General features: G+C 44.0%; 1 long non-coding RNA gene across 1 annotated transcript; it reads left to right on the top strand.

Annotated features, from left to right (window-relative positions):
- The first annotated feature begins 2,088 nt into the window (after positions 1 to 2,088).
- On the top strand, positions 2,089 to 13,657 carry LOC135310814 (uncharacterized). The gene is made up of 3 exons (XR_010370813.1): positions 2,089 to 2,505; positions 9,752 to 9,806; positions 12,068 to 13,657. It is a non-coding gene; the product is annotated as an uncharacterized LOC135310814 (long non-coding RNA).
- Positions 13,658 to 14,214: the final 557 nt, after the last annotated feature.

Genomic DNA, 14,214 nt, shown 5'->3' with positions numbered 1-14,214 from the left:
GGGATGTAAGGGGTAAAAAAAACCCACTTTATTATCCTTACATAGAGAACATAAAAGCCAGCCTTTGCTCTGGTGAGCAGATCTGCTTCCTTACCTGCTCTCTTGGGCATGTACATCCATTAAGTTGTCACTGGATAAAATATAGAAGCAGTCCTGAGAGCAGAGCTGTGGTCCCTTACCTCACAAATGAGTGCCGTAATCATTGGGCTAGAGTATCACACTCACTCTTGTGAGCACTTTCTGGACAAATAAATCTTGAATTTCTTTTGCACAGTGACACACCTTCAGCAGAAGGAGTATGCCTCCCTTGCTTCCTCAGGCAGATTTTATTCCAATGGCTTTAATAGAAATTTGAACACCTATGGCAGAAGATGGGATTGAATCTCTGTGTCTGAAAAGTAAAGAGAAGATTTTTTTGGTAGTATCTTGTTCTGATTCCATTAGCACTTGTAAGAAGTCTACAAAAATAAAAAACTTATACAGTTTATTTGTGCATATAAAGGCACGCTATCAAGAATTATATACTCTGGCACCTTACTGAAATAGCATTTCTATCAGGAGAGCATGGAGAAAGGTGCAAGTCAAATGGGGAAAAACAATTAGCTTTGCCACCTCCAATACTGCAAGATCCTACGTGACATTTTTTCCTTAAACCAAGGCTTCTCTTTCATTAGGCTGCAATAAAAAGATATTTTATCTGTTCAGGTTAGATTGTTGTAAATATTATTATCACAGAATCACAGAATGGTAGGGGTTGGAAGGGACCTCTGGAGATCATCTTGTCCAATCCCCCTCCTTGAGCAGGGACACCTAGAGCAAGGGGCACAGGAATGCATCCAGGTGGGTTTTGAATGTCTCTAGGTGTGGAACAAGTGAATGTGGCCTCCTGTGACATGGGGAGGGTGAGTGAGGGGGAGGGTAAGCGAGCGGCTGTGTGGTGCTTAGTTGCCGGCTGGGGCGAAACCAAGACAAACATTTTGCATGCATAGGAAATATCCATCTTCTATAAGGAAAATGGATTAGTACAAATGTGTCTGGTGCTTACTCTAACGCTCTATGTAGTAGTTAGCAGAGCATATGCTTATTGTTTGAGAGGAGGAGAGTTTCTTCTGGACCCAAAAGAAATGTAATAATCAATTCAACAGGAACAAAAAGGAAGGTCATTCTAGACATTGCTTAAACTGGGACTAGATTGTACAGGAAGTACAGAATCAGAGGTCTGCAACAAGTTCACTTTCAGCAGCCCTACATTTCCCAAATTTGTAAAGTTGATAATTCAGCTCAAAGAATCCATCCAGGCATGCTAGTGAGACAGAGAAGCACGATAACACCAGGTGATAACTGCTTTTATATCAAGGAGTACCTATATGGCAAGTTTTAAGACCCTATAAATTAGTTTTTGTACTGAATCACTTTGGTACACAAATGTTACACTGAGAGCAGTTACTGATGAGCAGTTCCAGCAGAAGATCTAATGCACTCCAGAAATAGGAGAAGTGCCTTTAAACAGTGAGAGAATATGAAGACTATAAAGAGATTGTGGACTGAAGGGTATCCTTTGAATTCGCATATTTTTAACCATACTGGTGGTGTGGATTCTACAATTTACACTAATAATATTTTTTATCACATGGTCAGAAATAACTCTATGAAATGTATTTTCTGAATTATACCTTTTAGGAATTTTTCTTAAATTTGGAGCCAATCTCTGTTGATTGTAAATCTGAAATAAATTCTAAACCTCATAATTTGAAAACCCTAAGTATCCTGAATTACTATCTCAAAATATTTCATTGTTGTCTAATTTTATCAAGAATGCTATTTTGGGGTCAGTGTTAGGAACAGTGTTAGATCAGAAACATCTTCTTGGACTGTTGGACTGGATGCCTCCTGCATCCAGTCTTAGTACGTGGTCCCTTTTCATACACAGATCAAAGTTTATGTCTCCATATCATTAGTCCTACAGGAAAGGATGGTCAACAATGTCTCACTTCTTGGCAAAAACTTGCTTCTAATTTTAGTCTAAACTTATTCCCGGTCAGTGTGGAGTAAATAAATGTGGCCTCCCGTGACAGCACTGGAGACCTCATCGCCCTTATTGGATGCAAGCCATGGGATAGATAAACAACCCACAAAAACACAGAACTGAGGCCTTGATATGCGGGACAGAAGGTCGGGGCACAGCTGGAGCACCAAAGCAGGAGAGCACGCTTATCTATGTTTATACCATATATGGAGCTAGTGTGATAGAACACATCCAGAGGTGGAGAGAAGGGAAAAATACTAGCTCAGGAGGCAGACTATATTAAGGCTGCTTTTTTGTGAATAAATGACTTTGGCTTTGCTTGTGCATGAATACGGAGTCCGTGTCATGAATCGCCACAAATGGTGCCCTGTGTGAGGAGCGATGAATCGACCTAAGAAGGTGAACCGGTGGTGAGCCCCACAGGACTGAAGTGCTGCTGAAAGGAAGCAGGAGCCGGCTGCAATCCCTCATTGACTGAGGTGAGCTGTGGGAAACTATGGGGAGTAATATATCATCCGAAGTCAGTACTGAGCCTAATGGAGGGACTTCTATGAAAACACAAGGCTGATATCGAACCACAGTCATTAAAGAGAATTTTGAAGTGGGTATCTGTCCAGGACATCACTGCCAATGAGTTTGCATACGAGGATGGTGCGCTCCGTACAAACTTCCGCCACATGGGTCGTGTGCACTCCGCTTCATCTGGATCTTTGGAGGACCGTTGATCGTCCAGGTCACCATAAACCACCTCAAGCACAGCTAATTCCCTTAGATGCTGAACGCCTTTCTCCATGGTCGTCCATTTTCCTAGGCGAAATACAATATCTTCCTTGAAGGGATACCTCTCTCTCACTGCGGACAGGAGCCGCCTCCAGAGGCTGAGGGCTTGTGTTCCTTTTCCAATTGCTTTATCAATGCCCCCTTCCCTAGAGAGGGATCCCAGTTGTTTGGCTTCCTTCCCCTCTAATTCCAAACTACTGGCCCCATTATCCCAGCATCGGAGCAGCCAGGTGATAACGTGCTCACCTGAATGACGCCCGAAATCTTTCCGTATATCCTGCAACTCACTCAAGGATAGAGATCGGGTAGTTTCCGTTTCTTGTACACATGGTTCCTCCTCCTCCTCCTCTTCTCGTGATGGCCCTGGTTCATCGTAATCTCTTTCTAAACGAGTTGACTTTCTCTTCCATGATTTCTTCTTGCGTATAGGGGCGACTGATACTGGCACAGGTTGGTCCTCTGGTTCAGCTGCACCGCTTGGCACTGGGGTTTGAGTAGCTGCAGTGCCTGTCGTGGGGGTTTGAGTGGCCGCCGTGCTCATCACCGGGGTTGGAGCAGCCGCAGTATCTGTCGCGACGGGTTGGGTGGCCGCAGTGCTTGTCACCGGGGTTGGAGTAGCTGCATTCTCTGTCACGGCGGGTTGGGTGGCCGCCGTGCTCGTCACCGGGGTTGGAGTAGCTGCATTCTCTGTCACGGCGGGTTGGGTGGCCGCAGTGCTCATCACCGGGGTTGGAGTAGCTGCATTCTCTGTCGCAGTGGGTTGGGTGGCCGCAGTGCTTGTCACCGGGGTTGGAGTAGCTGCCGTCTCTGTCGCGGCGGGTTGGGTGGCCGCAGTGTTTGTCACCGGGGTTGGAGTAATTGCAGTCTCTGTCGCGGCGGGTTGGGTGGCCACAATGCTTGTCGCTGGGGTTGGAGTAGCTGCAGTGTCTGTCGTGAGGGTCTGGGTGGCCGCAGTGCTTGTCACGGGGCTCGGAGTAGTTCCCTTCTCTTTCCCTTGGGGGTACTGAATAGTGTTAAATAGGGCTCGATAGGCATAAGCCAGACCCCAGCACATGGCAGTGATCTGTATGTCTCTGGAATTGCCAGGGTGACAACATATTTCCTCCAAATGTTCTATTAATTTTTCAGGATTCTGCACTTGTTCAGGGGTGAAGTCCCACACCACAGGGGGTGCCCACCGCCTTAGGCATTTGCCCATACTTTCCCACATACCCTGCCACGCATAGCTATCGAGCCTTGGGACAGATCTCTGGATTATATTCTTAACTCGCTTACTAACCTTAGACAGATCTGATACCACCTGCCAAAGCAATATCAACAGATGTATCTTAACTACACAAGGATGTTCAAGATACTGAAAAGTTGTTGTAATGAGGGAGGAGACATTACATGAGATGGTAGCTACGGTGCCATTCTGTATTTCCTCCATAAAAAACTCCTCAGAGGAGGAGGTATAATTGCTAATTGCCTCCATGAGGTGGTAGCTGTAGTACAGTAACGGCTTCCATGCAAAACCTAAATAACTGATAACAGTCAAGGCCAGTGTTTTAATAACAAGTCTCCTAGGCAAAATATCTCTAATCACTGCAGAGCACAGCCAACTGACAGAACCAACAGCAAGTTTTAACATGTACTTTACAATCAGCATGGTAAAGACTGGACACACTAATACTGCGAGCAGATGAATCAATGCTGTGACCAGCAACTGTTATTATCTCAAACCCTTCTCGCCCCACGTTGGGCGCCAAAAATAGACTGTCGTGGTTCAGCCTCAGCTGGCAACTGAACACCACGCAGCCGCTCGCTCACCTCCCCCCCCCACCCCTGTGGGATGGGGAAGAGAATCGGACGAGCAAAAGAACTTGTGGGTTGAGATAAGCACAGTTTAATAACTACAATAGAGTGATGATGATAAATGATTATGATAATAATGACAGTAATGTTAATATAATAAAAGGGAAAAGGAAGGAAAGGGAAAACAGGGAACAAAAACGCAGAAACACGAACGATACAACCGCTCACCACCCGCCGACCGACCGACGCTGCCCGTCCCCGAGCCGCGCTTGCTCCCTCCCTCCCCCGGCCAGCCCCTCCCAGGTAGCATACTGGGCATGACGTTACATGATATGGAATATCCCTTTGGTCAGTTTGAATCCACTCTCTTAGCTGTGCCCCCTCCCCTCCCGGCTTCTTGTGCACCCAGCAGAGCATGGGAAGCTAGACATGTCCTTGACTAGTATCAGCGCTGCCCAGCAACAGCCTAAACATCTGTGTGTTATCTCAACAGGGTTTTTTTCCATGCTAATTTCAAAGCACAGCACTATACCAGCTAGAGTGAAGAAAATTAACTCTATCCCAGCTGAAACCATGACAGTATCGATGAACTGTGAGGGGGTCGATGCAGTTAACATTTTTAACTCTGAAACTTGGGACAAAGCAGGAGTTAAATTGTGGGATAGAGCAACAAGGTCGGATAAAATTGCGGCAGAGCTCTTAACTCCCTGGAGACAAATATTAGAGCTTATGCGCAAGCAGGAAGCTAGTTACCGAGATGCCAGAGAGTGTGAGTCTGCCGCTCCCCGTGAAACCGCCCTACCTACTGCCCCACCAATGCCAGCTAAATCCGAGGTCCCAGAAAAAAGGAAAGGCACCTGATGTAAGACTCAAGTTTACCTAGGGTTCTCGAACAGTGATGATGACCCTGATGACCCATTTGATCATGGACCCAATGACCCAGAGAAAGAACCTGATTTGTACCCCCCGACCCACATGATCAATGGCAAGCAATCCGTAGAGAGGCATTAGCTGCTGGGGGTCATGAGCTGGCCGAGAAGAGCATAGCCCCTGTCATCTATGATGCCAATCAACAACCGAGATGGGAAGGACTTAACTTTTCCATTATTAAGGAAATGCGATGAGGAGTGATAGAATATGGACTGGGATCCCCATATTCAAGGAACATGTTGGGGTCAATCATGAAATCTTTTACCCTGCTGCCCCATGATTGTCTACAACCCTGCAAGGGCTATTTGTTTTACCCGGCGTTATTGATTCAGATTACTCTGGTGAAATCAAAATTATGGCCTGGACTCCCACCCCACCCTGCACTATTGTGCAAGGCTCACAAATAGCCCAGTTAGTCTACTTTAATGCCCATCACCCACAAACCACTAACACAGTACGAGGGTGTCAAGGCTTTGGATCAACAGGAGCCCCGCATATATTGTGGGCCCAGTGAGTGCCACGCCCCCCATGCTGCGCTGTACCCTGACAGCGAAAGACAAGAAATCTATCTGATTAGCTGGTGTTATTGACACTGGTGCTGATGTCACCGTCATCTCTAAAGAACTGTGGCCCAAAGACTGGCCTCCGGTGCAACTTGGGGAAGCTTTAACTGGAATGCTTTACCTTTGCAGAGTAAAAACAGGATATTAATCGAAGGGCCTGACAAACATCTAGCGTTGATGTGCCTGTTTGTATTAGCAACACCAATTACATTATGGGGACGGGACTGTATGAGTCAGTGGGGGGTGCAAATTGGGTCAAATTTATCCTGAGGGCCACTATGGCGCAAGCCACCTTAGAATTGACATGGACAACACAAACTCCGGTATGGGTGGAACAGTGGCCCCTGCCTGTTGTCAAATTGCGCCATTTACACGAATTAGTTGACGACCAATTACGTGCAGGACACATAGTACCTACCACTAGTCCATGGAATTCACCTGTGTTTGTCATTCAGAAGAAAAATGGTAAATGGCGTCTCTTACATGACCTAAGGAAAATTAATGCTGTAATGGAGGATATGGGTGTGCTACAACCAGGCATGCTGTCAACTGCCGTGATCCCCCGCAATTGGCATGTTACTATTATTGATTTAAAAGACTGTTTTTTCACAATTCCTTTGCATCCTAATGATGCCCCTAAATTTGCATTTTCAGTCCCTTCCATTAATATTAGTGAGCCCCACAAACACTATCATTGGGTAGTGTTGCCACAAGGCATGAAAAATAGCCCTACGATATGTCAGTGGTTTGTAGCGAAAGCCTTATCCCCAGTACGTGAACAATTTGCTGAAGCACTTATCTGTCACTATATGGATGATATCCTTAGAGCCGCAGAATCTGATGAATCTGATGAATCTGATGAATATGTGCGAATGACCTTAGCATTTGCATCCCACCAAATAAAGCAGGCTGGTCTGCAAATTGCACCAGAGAAGATTCAACAGGTGAGCCCATGACAGTATTTAGGGTGGAGAATAACAGAACAAAAAATCAGGCCACAACATGTAAAAATCCAAACTAATGTCAAGACCCTTCATGATTTACAGAAACTCTTAGGTACTATTATTTGGGTTTGACCTCTGTTAGGTCTAAGCCCTTGATTTTCGCTATTGAAAGGCAACCCTGAGCTTTTATCACCTCGCGGTTTAACCCCTGAAGCGACGGTGGCACTTACAAAGGTTTCTGACGCTATCGTTTCTTGTCAAGCAGATCACATCTGTCCTGAATGACCCTTTCAACTAGTCATCTTGAATCCATCTACCCAGCCATATGCACTGCTTTATCAGTGGGCTGTAACACGCAATGACCCCTTAGTGATAATTGAATGGATATTTCTTGCTAATCAGTTACATAAGACCGTCATGACACATCCTGAAAGGTTCGCCTTGCTAATTATGAAAGGACGACAACGACTCAGAGTATTAGCAGGACAAGATATTGCCAGTATCATTGTACCAGTGTCGTCACATATGTTACAGTATTTGATGCAAAATTCTCTAGACTTTCAAACAGCTTTAGTAGACCTTCCTGGTCAGCTAGATAATCATAACCCGAGCCACAAGTTGACCCAACACGACTTTATATTATATGAAAGCCCAAACAGAAGCCATATACCTCTCTCAGCCCTCACCTTATTTACTGATGGATCAGGTCGAACCGGCTGGGCAGTTATTGTGTGGAAAGATCCATGTACTCAAACTTGGTTGTCAGATATCAGCCATGCTGATGGTTCTCCACAAATTGTGGAACTTGCTGCAGTAGTCCGAGCTTTTCAACTTTGGCAATAACCCCCCAGTATTGGAACAGACTCAGCTTATGTAGCCAGGCTCGTGTCTCGTTTAGAAAATGCATGTTTGCGGGACGTTTCTCATCCGCTGTTATTCCACTATCTATTCCAGCTGTCCCGCCTTTTGAATGACAGAGAAGAACCTTATTTTATTATGCATATTAGAGCGCATACAACTCTCCCTGGCCCTTTGGTTGAAGGCAACCGGCGAGCAGATGCTCGGACCATGCCTGTTCAAGTACTTCCCAATATGATGGAACAAGCCCGGATTTCCCATGTGGTTTTTCACCAAAATGTGAAAGCATTACAAAAAATGTTTTCTTTGACGTCTGTACAAGCCCGTGACATTATTAGTGCTTGTCCAGACTGCCAGTTCTTCTGTAGCACAACATCACATGCAGGCGTTAATCCTAGGGGATTGACTGCCTTAGAATGATGGCAAACAGATGTTACTCGTTTTCCAACATTTGGTCACTTGAAATATATTCACGTTTCTGTTGATACCTTCTCGGGAGCAATTTTCGCTTTGTGTCATACCGGAGAAAGAGCCCGAGACGTAATCAAACACTTTACCTGTGCCTTGCATCCTTAGGTATCCCATGCATAATTAAGACTGATAATGGCCCAGCCTATATTTTACATTGTCTACTAACCTTTTTTCAAGATTGGGGGGGTGAAACACATCACAGGTATTCCTCACTCCCCCACAGGGCAAGCCATCGTTGAACAAGCACATAGCACCTTAAAATACATATTGCTACAGCAAAGCGGGGGAGCTGGAACCTTAACTCCACAAGAGCGTTTAGCAAAAGCACTGTATGTCCTTAAATTTTTGAAATTTTCCGATACAAGTCCCCCCATTAGCCAACATTATCTCCCTCTGCAAACAGACCAGCAGAGCATTGAAGGAAAGGCGCAGGTCCTCGTACGAAATTTAGAATCTGGGATAATGGAGGGTCCCTTCCCCCTAATTACATGGGGGAGAGGTTATTCTTGTGTCTCCACAGGGTCAGGACCTCACTGGATCCCAGCCCGTTGTGTCCAGCTGTATCGGTATCAACCCTCAACAGAAAATTCTGCATAGGAAGAACCAAAATCTGCTAAAGGAAAATAAAGACGCTCTGTTTGTTGATTGTATTTATAATCTGTTCATATAACAGGGTATGTTCTTGGCCAGGGTTACCCAAGCTGCCATTGTCTAACAATGTTTGGCTAACACTGGCAAAAGCCATAAACCAAGACTCTCTCATTCTGAATCTATTCAGAAAAGTATTCAGCAGCTAGAACAAAACCTGCAGAAATTGCAAATGGATAGTGATTGGCATTGGCTTGATCAGCTCTTTAGTGGGTTAGGTCTGGGCGGATGGGTAAAAAACCTTGTGAAGTATGTAATCTTTTGCATTGGAATGTTTTTGTGTATTGTTATCTGTATCCCATGCTTATTACAATGCTTACAACATTTAATATTTAATTCTCTGAAAACCATATTGATAGCTGAAAAAGAAGGGGGAATTGTGGAGTAAGTGAATGTGGCCTCCTGTGACAGCACTGGACTGGACCCAGCACAGACCCCTGGGGAATACTACTAGTGACAGGCCTCCATCTAGACTCTGCTCCATTGATCACAACCCTCTGAGTTCTGTTGTTGAGCCAGTTCTCTATCCACCTCGCTGTCCACTCATCCAACCCACACTTCCTTAGCTTGCCTCTGAGGATCTTATGCCTTACTGCAGTCAAGACTGACATCATCCACTGCTTTTCCTTTGTCGACCCAGCCAGTCACACCATCATAGAAGGCTATCAGGTTGGTCAAGCATGATCTTCCTTGGTGAATCCATTTTGACTGTTTCTGATAACCTTCTTGTCCTCTAGATGTGTGCAGATGACCTCCAGGATGAACTGCTCAATCACCTTTCTGGGGATGGAGGTGAGGCTGACTGGCCTATAGTTTCCCAGTTTAAAGTCAGTAAAGCAAGGAGTGATTTAGAAAACATTATCCATGTCCTTTAAGCAAGAATTTATGCTTTCTAACAATAAATGGTTGTCACATCATGATGATAGCAGCAGTTTCTGTGAGATATTGTTTCATTGGATCAATTGTTTTAACTATACATTACTCATCATTTTGATCTTTAAGGCTCTGCCTTTCCCAAATCATAGGTAGGAACAATAGAGTGGCAACACATTTTATGTTTCAGAAATAATCATAGGAAAAAGATAAATATATTACTAAAAGATTAATGGCTGCCAATATTGCTACTTGATGTCAACAGCAATATGTGCATGATTTAAAGAGCTTTTCAGCAACCTTACATTTTGAATCAATTTTCAATTAGAGATCAAGGGATAAAAAACTAGAGTTAACTTTAAATAGTTTGAGCAAAAGAAAACATGTTCTAGACTTTCTGTTCATTTGATCTTCACTCCAAATGCTGTTTACCTCACACCAAACAATCTCTCATTGTGTTGGAATGTTTTCCTTTTAGCAAACATAGAGCCAAAAAAACCCGAAACCCCAAATTATTACTACAATTTTAGGAAATATATTTTGGGGCACCATATGTGGGAATGTGTATTGGGTTTATGTGGCAAGGTTTTGGTAGCTGCAGGGTGCCTTCTGTGGCACGATACCAGAAACTGCCCCCATGTCGGATGCAGACAGTTACAGCCAGCAACAAGATGGACCCGCCACTGGCCAAAGCTAAGCCAATCAGTAGTGCCTCTGTGATAAGATATTTAAAAAGGGTAAAAACTGCTACGCAACAGCAGCTGGGAGAGAGGAGTGAGAATATGTAAGGGAAACAATTCTGCAGACACCAAGGTCAGTGAAGGAGGAGGGGGAGGAGGTGCTCCAGATGCCACAGCAGAGATTCCCCTGCCGCCTGTGGTGAAGACCACGGTGAGACAGGTTGTCCCGCTGCAGCCCATGGAGGTTAATGGTGGAGCAGATATCCACCTGCAGCCTGTGGAGGACCCCACTCCAGAGCAGGTGGGTGTGCCCTGAAGGAAGCTGTGACTCTGTGGAGAGCCTGCACTGGAGCAGGTTCCTGGCAGGATCTTTGGTCCCATGGGGGACCTACACTGGAGCAGTCTGTTCCTGAAGGATTGCACCCCATGGAAAGGACCCGTGCTGGAGCAGTTTGAAGAACTGCAGCCCATGGGAAGGGCCCATATTGGAGAAGTTTGTGAAGGACTGTTTCCTGTGTGTAGGACCCCACACTCAAGCAGGGAAAGAGTGTGAGGAGGAAGGAGAGGCAGAAACAAAGTGTGATGAATTGACTGCAACCCCCGTACCTCATCCCCATGTGCCAATTGGGGAAGGAGGTAGAGAAATTTGGGAGTGAAGCTGAGCCTGGGAAGAAGGGAGGGGTGGGGGAAGGTGTTTTTAGATTTGTTCTTATTTCTCATTATTCTACTCTGATTTTGACATGCAATAAATGAAATTTATTTCTCCAAGCAAAGTCTGTTTTGCCTGTGATGGGAACTACTGAGTGATCTCCCTGTCCTTATCTCGACCCACGAGCCTTTTATCGCATTTTCTTCTCCTGTTCCTTTGAGGAGAAGGAGAGATACAGCGACTTGGTGGGCACCTGACAGCCAGCTAAGGTCAACCCACCACAGTAGCAGAGACCTTGAAATAATTTTCTCAATATTTTCAAATACTGTAATGCATTCTGCCATGGTTTTAGCTGGGATAGAGTTAATTTTCTTCACTGCAGCTGGCACAGTGCTGTGCGTTGAACTTAGCATGAAAAAAATGTTGAGATAACACACCAGTGTTTTGGCTGTTGCTAGGTAGTGCTTGTACTAGTCAAGGACTCTTCTAGCTTCCCATGCTCTGCTGAGTGCACAAGAAGCCAGGAGGGGAGGGGGCACAGCTAAGAGAGCGGATTCAAACTGGTCAAAGGGATAGTCCATATCCTGTAACGTCATGCCCAGTATGTTAACTGGGAGGAGCTGGCCAGGGGAGAGAGGCAGCAATCGTGCCTCGGGGATGGGCAGTGTCGGTCGGCGGGTGGTGAGCAGCTGTATCATTTGTGCTTCTGTTTATATTTTTTTTCCTTTTCCATTTTATTATATTATCATTATTGTCATTATTATAATTACAATTTTATTGTAATTATTAAACTGTGCTTATCTCAACCCACAAGTTCATTTGCTCTTCTGATTCTCTTCCCCATCCCACAGGGGCGGGGGGAGTGAGCAAGCGGCTGCATGGTGTTTATTTGTCAACTGAGGCTGAAGCACGACACATTCAAATGCCTTTTTTAACTCATCTTTGATATCTGCAAAAGCTCAATGCATCTTTTAAATATCTATTGTTTCTGATAATAATCAGCTATCAACATTTTTAAAGGGATACAGTTAGCTTCTTAGCAAGGATCAGCCTCTCACACCTTCAAAACAAATGCAGAATGAGATTATTATTATTATTATGATCGTATATCACAGTCAGAAATTATTCATAACAGCTTTTATAGTCATGATACATCTAGTAGGGTTTGAATGTCTACTTGAAAGAAAATGAAACCAGATGTTGCAGAACTGATGTTGCAGAACTGACATTGCAGAATCAGCGCAGATTATATGTATTTATAGATTATATAGTCTAGGTATTTCTTAATAAGTATTTGTATAAGAAATAGATTTTTATGGCTGATTTCCATCTTGGACTTCCATTCAGAAGTACCAGAACAACATGGAAAAGCTATTTCTACAATTTCTGTTAGGAATAATGCTGGTCTTTACCTCCTTCTTGCTCATTTTCATTGGCTGGATTTATTATGTTTAAGAGCATGATCTTTCATTTTAATGTTTTACAGTAATATGTGAATATAGATAATGTTGAGAAATTTTAATTAGTACCAGAATTTCAGCAAGGGTCTTGTATATAAACCTTAGATTTCATATATTTGCAATAAACATGAAAGCTTTAAAATTTTGCTTTATCTTTTAGCTACAAAAAGAGGTATCTGACAGGTACAAAATATGATGATTACTTTTCTGTTTCACTTGTGTCTCACCTGGGGTAGCAAAGGGGGAATAGTTATGTTCCTTCATTGTGTGAAGCAGGAGTGAGACTTCTGAGAATGTTCTGGGAGGGCTCAAAGTTTCCTCCCTCATCTCTGGCACTTCATCTTGTCCCCACTTCAGCCTTTCCCCCCCCCAGAGCAGTCTCACCCTCTCCTAACAGCTGTATTTCAAAGCAGCCAGTGAGAATTTTTTCAAGGCATGTCTTAGCCTTGCCTGGCACCTAGCTAGCAAATAACCCACTCTTTCCTTGAAATGTTATTATTGCTCCTGCTTTTATTATTCACATACTTTACTGTGCTAGGTGTTTACAAACATGTTACAAACATGGTCACTTCTCCCAAGTTACTAGCGACAGGACGAGAGGAAATGGCCTCAAGCTGTGTCAGAGGAGGTTTAGATTGGATATTGGGAAAAATTTCTTCACCGAAAGTATTGTCAAGCATTGGAACAGGCTGCCCAGGGAGGTGTTTGAGTCACCATCCCTGGAGGTGTTAAAAAAAAAGTTGTATACGTGGCACTTCAGGGCATGGTTTAGGAGGCATGGTGATGTTGGGTTGATGGTTGGACTTGATGATCCTAAGGTCTTTTCCAAACTTAATGATTCTATGTTAAAAAAAATATATCCAAAAGTACTACCTCTTTTTATATCATTCCCCTGTGCTCAGCTGCTCTACTTTCCTTAGTGCCTAAAATGCTCTCATGTAGGGCCTGCAGAGACATCTGATGTGAGAGCACAAGAAAATATAGGAGTATCATGTCTTCTGAAGGTGCAAGCACTGCCTTCTGAAGGTGCAAGTGCTTTCCAGAAACAATTAGGTGAAAACGAGTTTAAAACTAATCTAGAAACTTCTTGCTCAGCTATCTTATGGTGCACAGCATAAATGAACAATTTATTTTCACTTCACTTGCTTCCTGGATGTTTTTTCTGGGATGTTTTCTCTGTTACTCTTTGATGAAAATACAGTAGGAATTTAGACAGGACATTCTTGAATGATTTACCATTTCAGTTTCATTAGCATTCTTTGGCACTGCAGTAATTTCTAATGTGTGGCCACAATGTTTAACTTTAAATGGATCTGATAAAAATGTGGAAATGGAGAAAGCATTTGCAGAGAGATGGGCTTGAAACAAGCACCAGATAAACATGTCCTGAAAAGATGCTTTGGATCGTCTTCCACACATTATATTTTGTATCTTGTCATAGTGTGCTATCCCATGGGTCCTGCTTATCCCACTCCAGTGACATAATGACAGGAGAAAGCTGCCAGGATGAGCACAGACTTCTGTAATTTGTAGGGCAG

The sequence above is a fragment of the Phalacrocorax carbo genome (genome assembly GCF_963921805.1).
Source record: "Phalacrocorax carbo chromosome W unlocalized genomic scaffold, bPhaCar2.1 SUPER_W_unloc_1, whole genome shotgun sequence".
NCBI lineage: Eukaryota > Metazoa > Chordata > Aves > Suliformes > Phalacrocoracidae > Phalacrocorax > Phalacrocorax carbo.
This window is presented reverse-complemented; position numbering and strand designations above follow the sequence as displayed.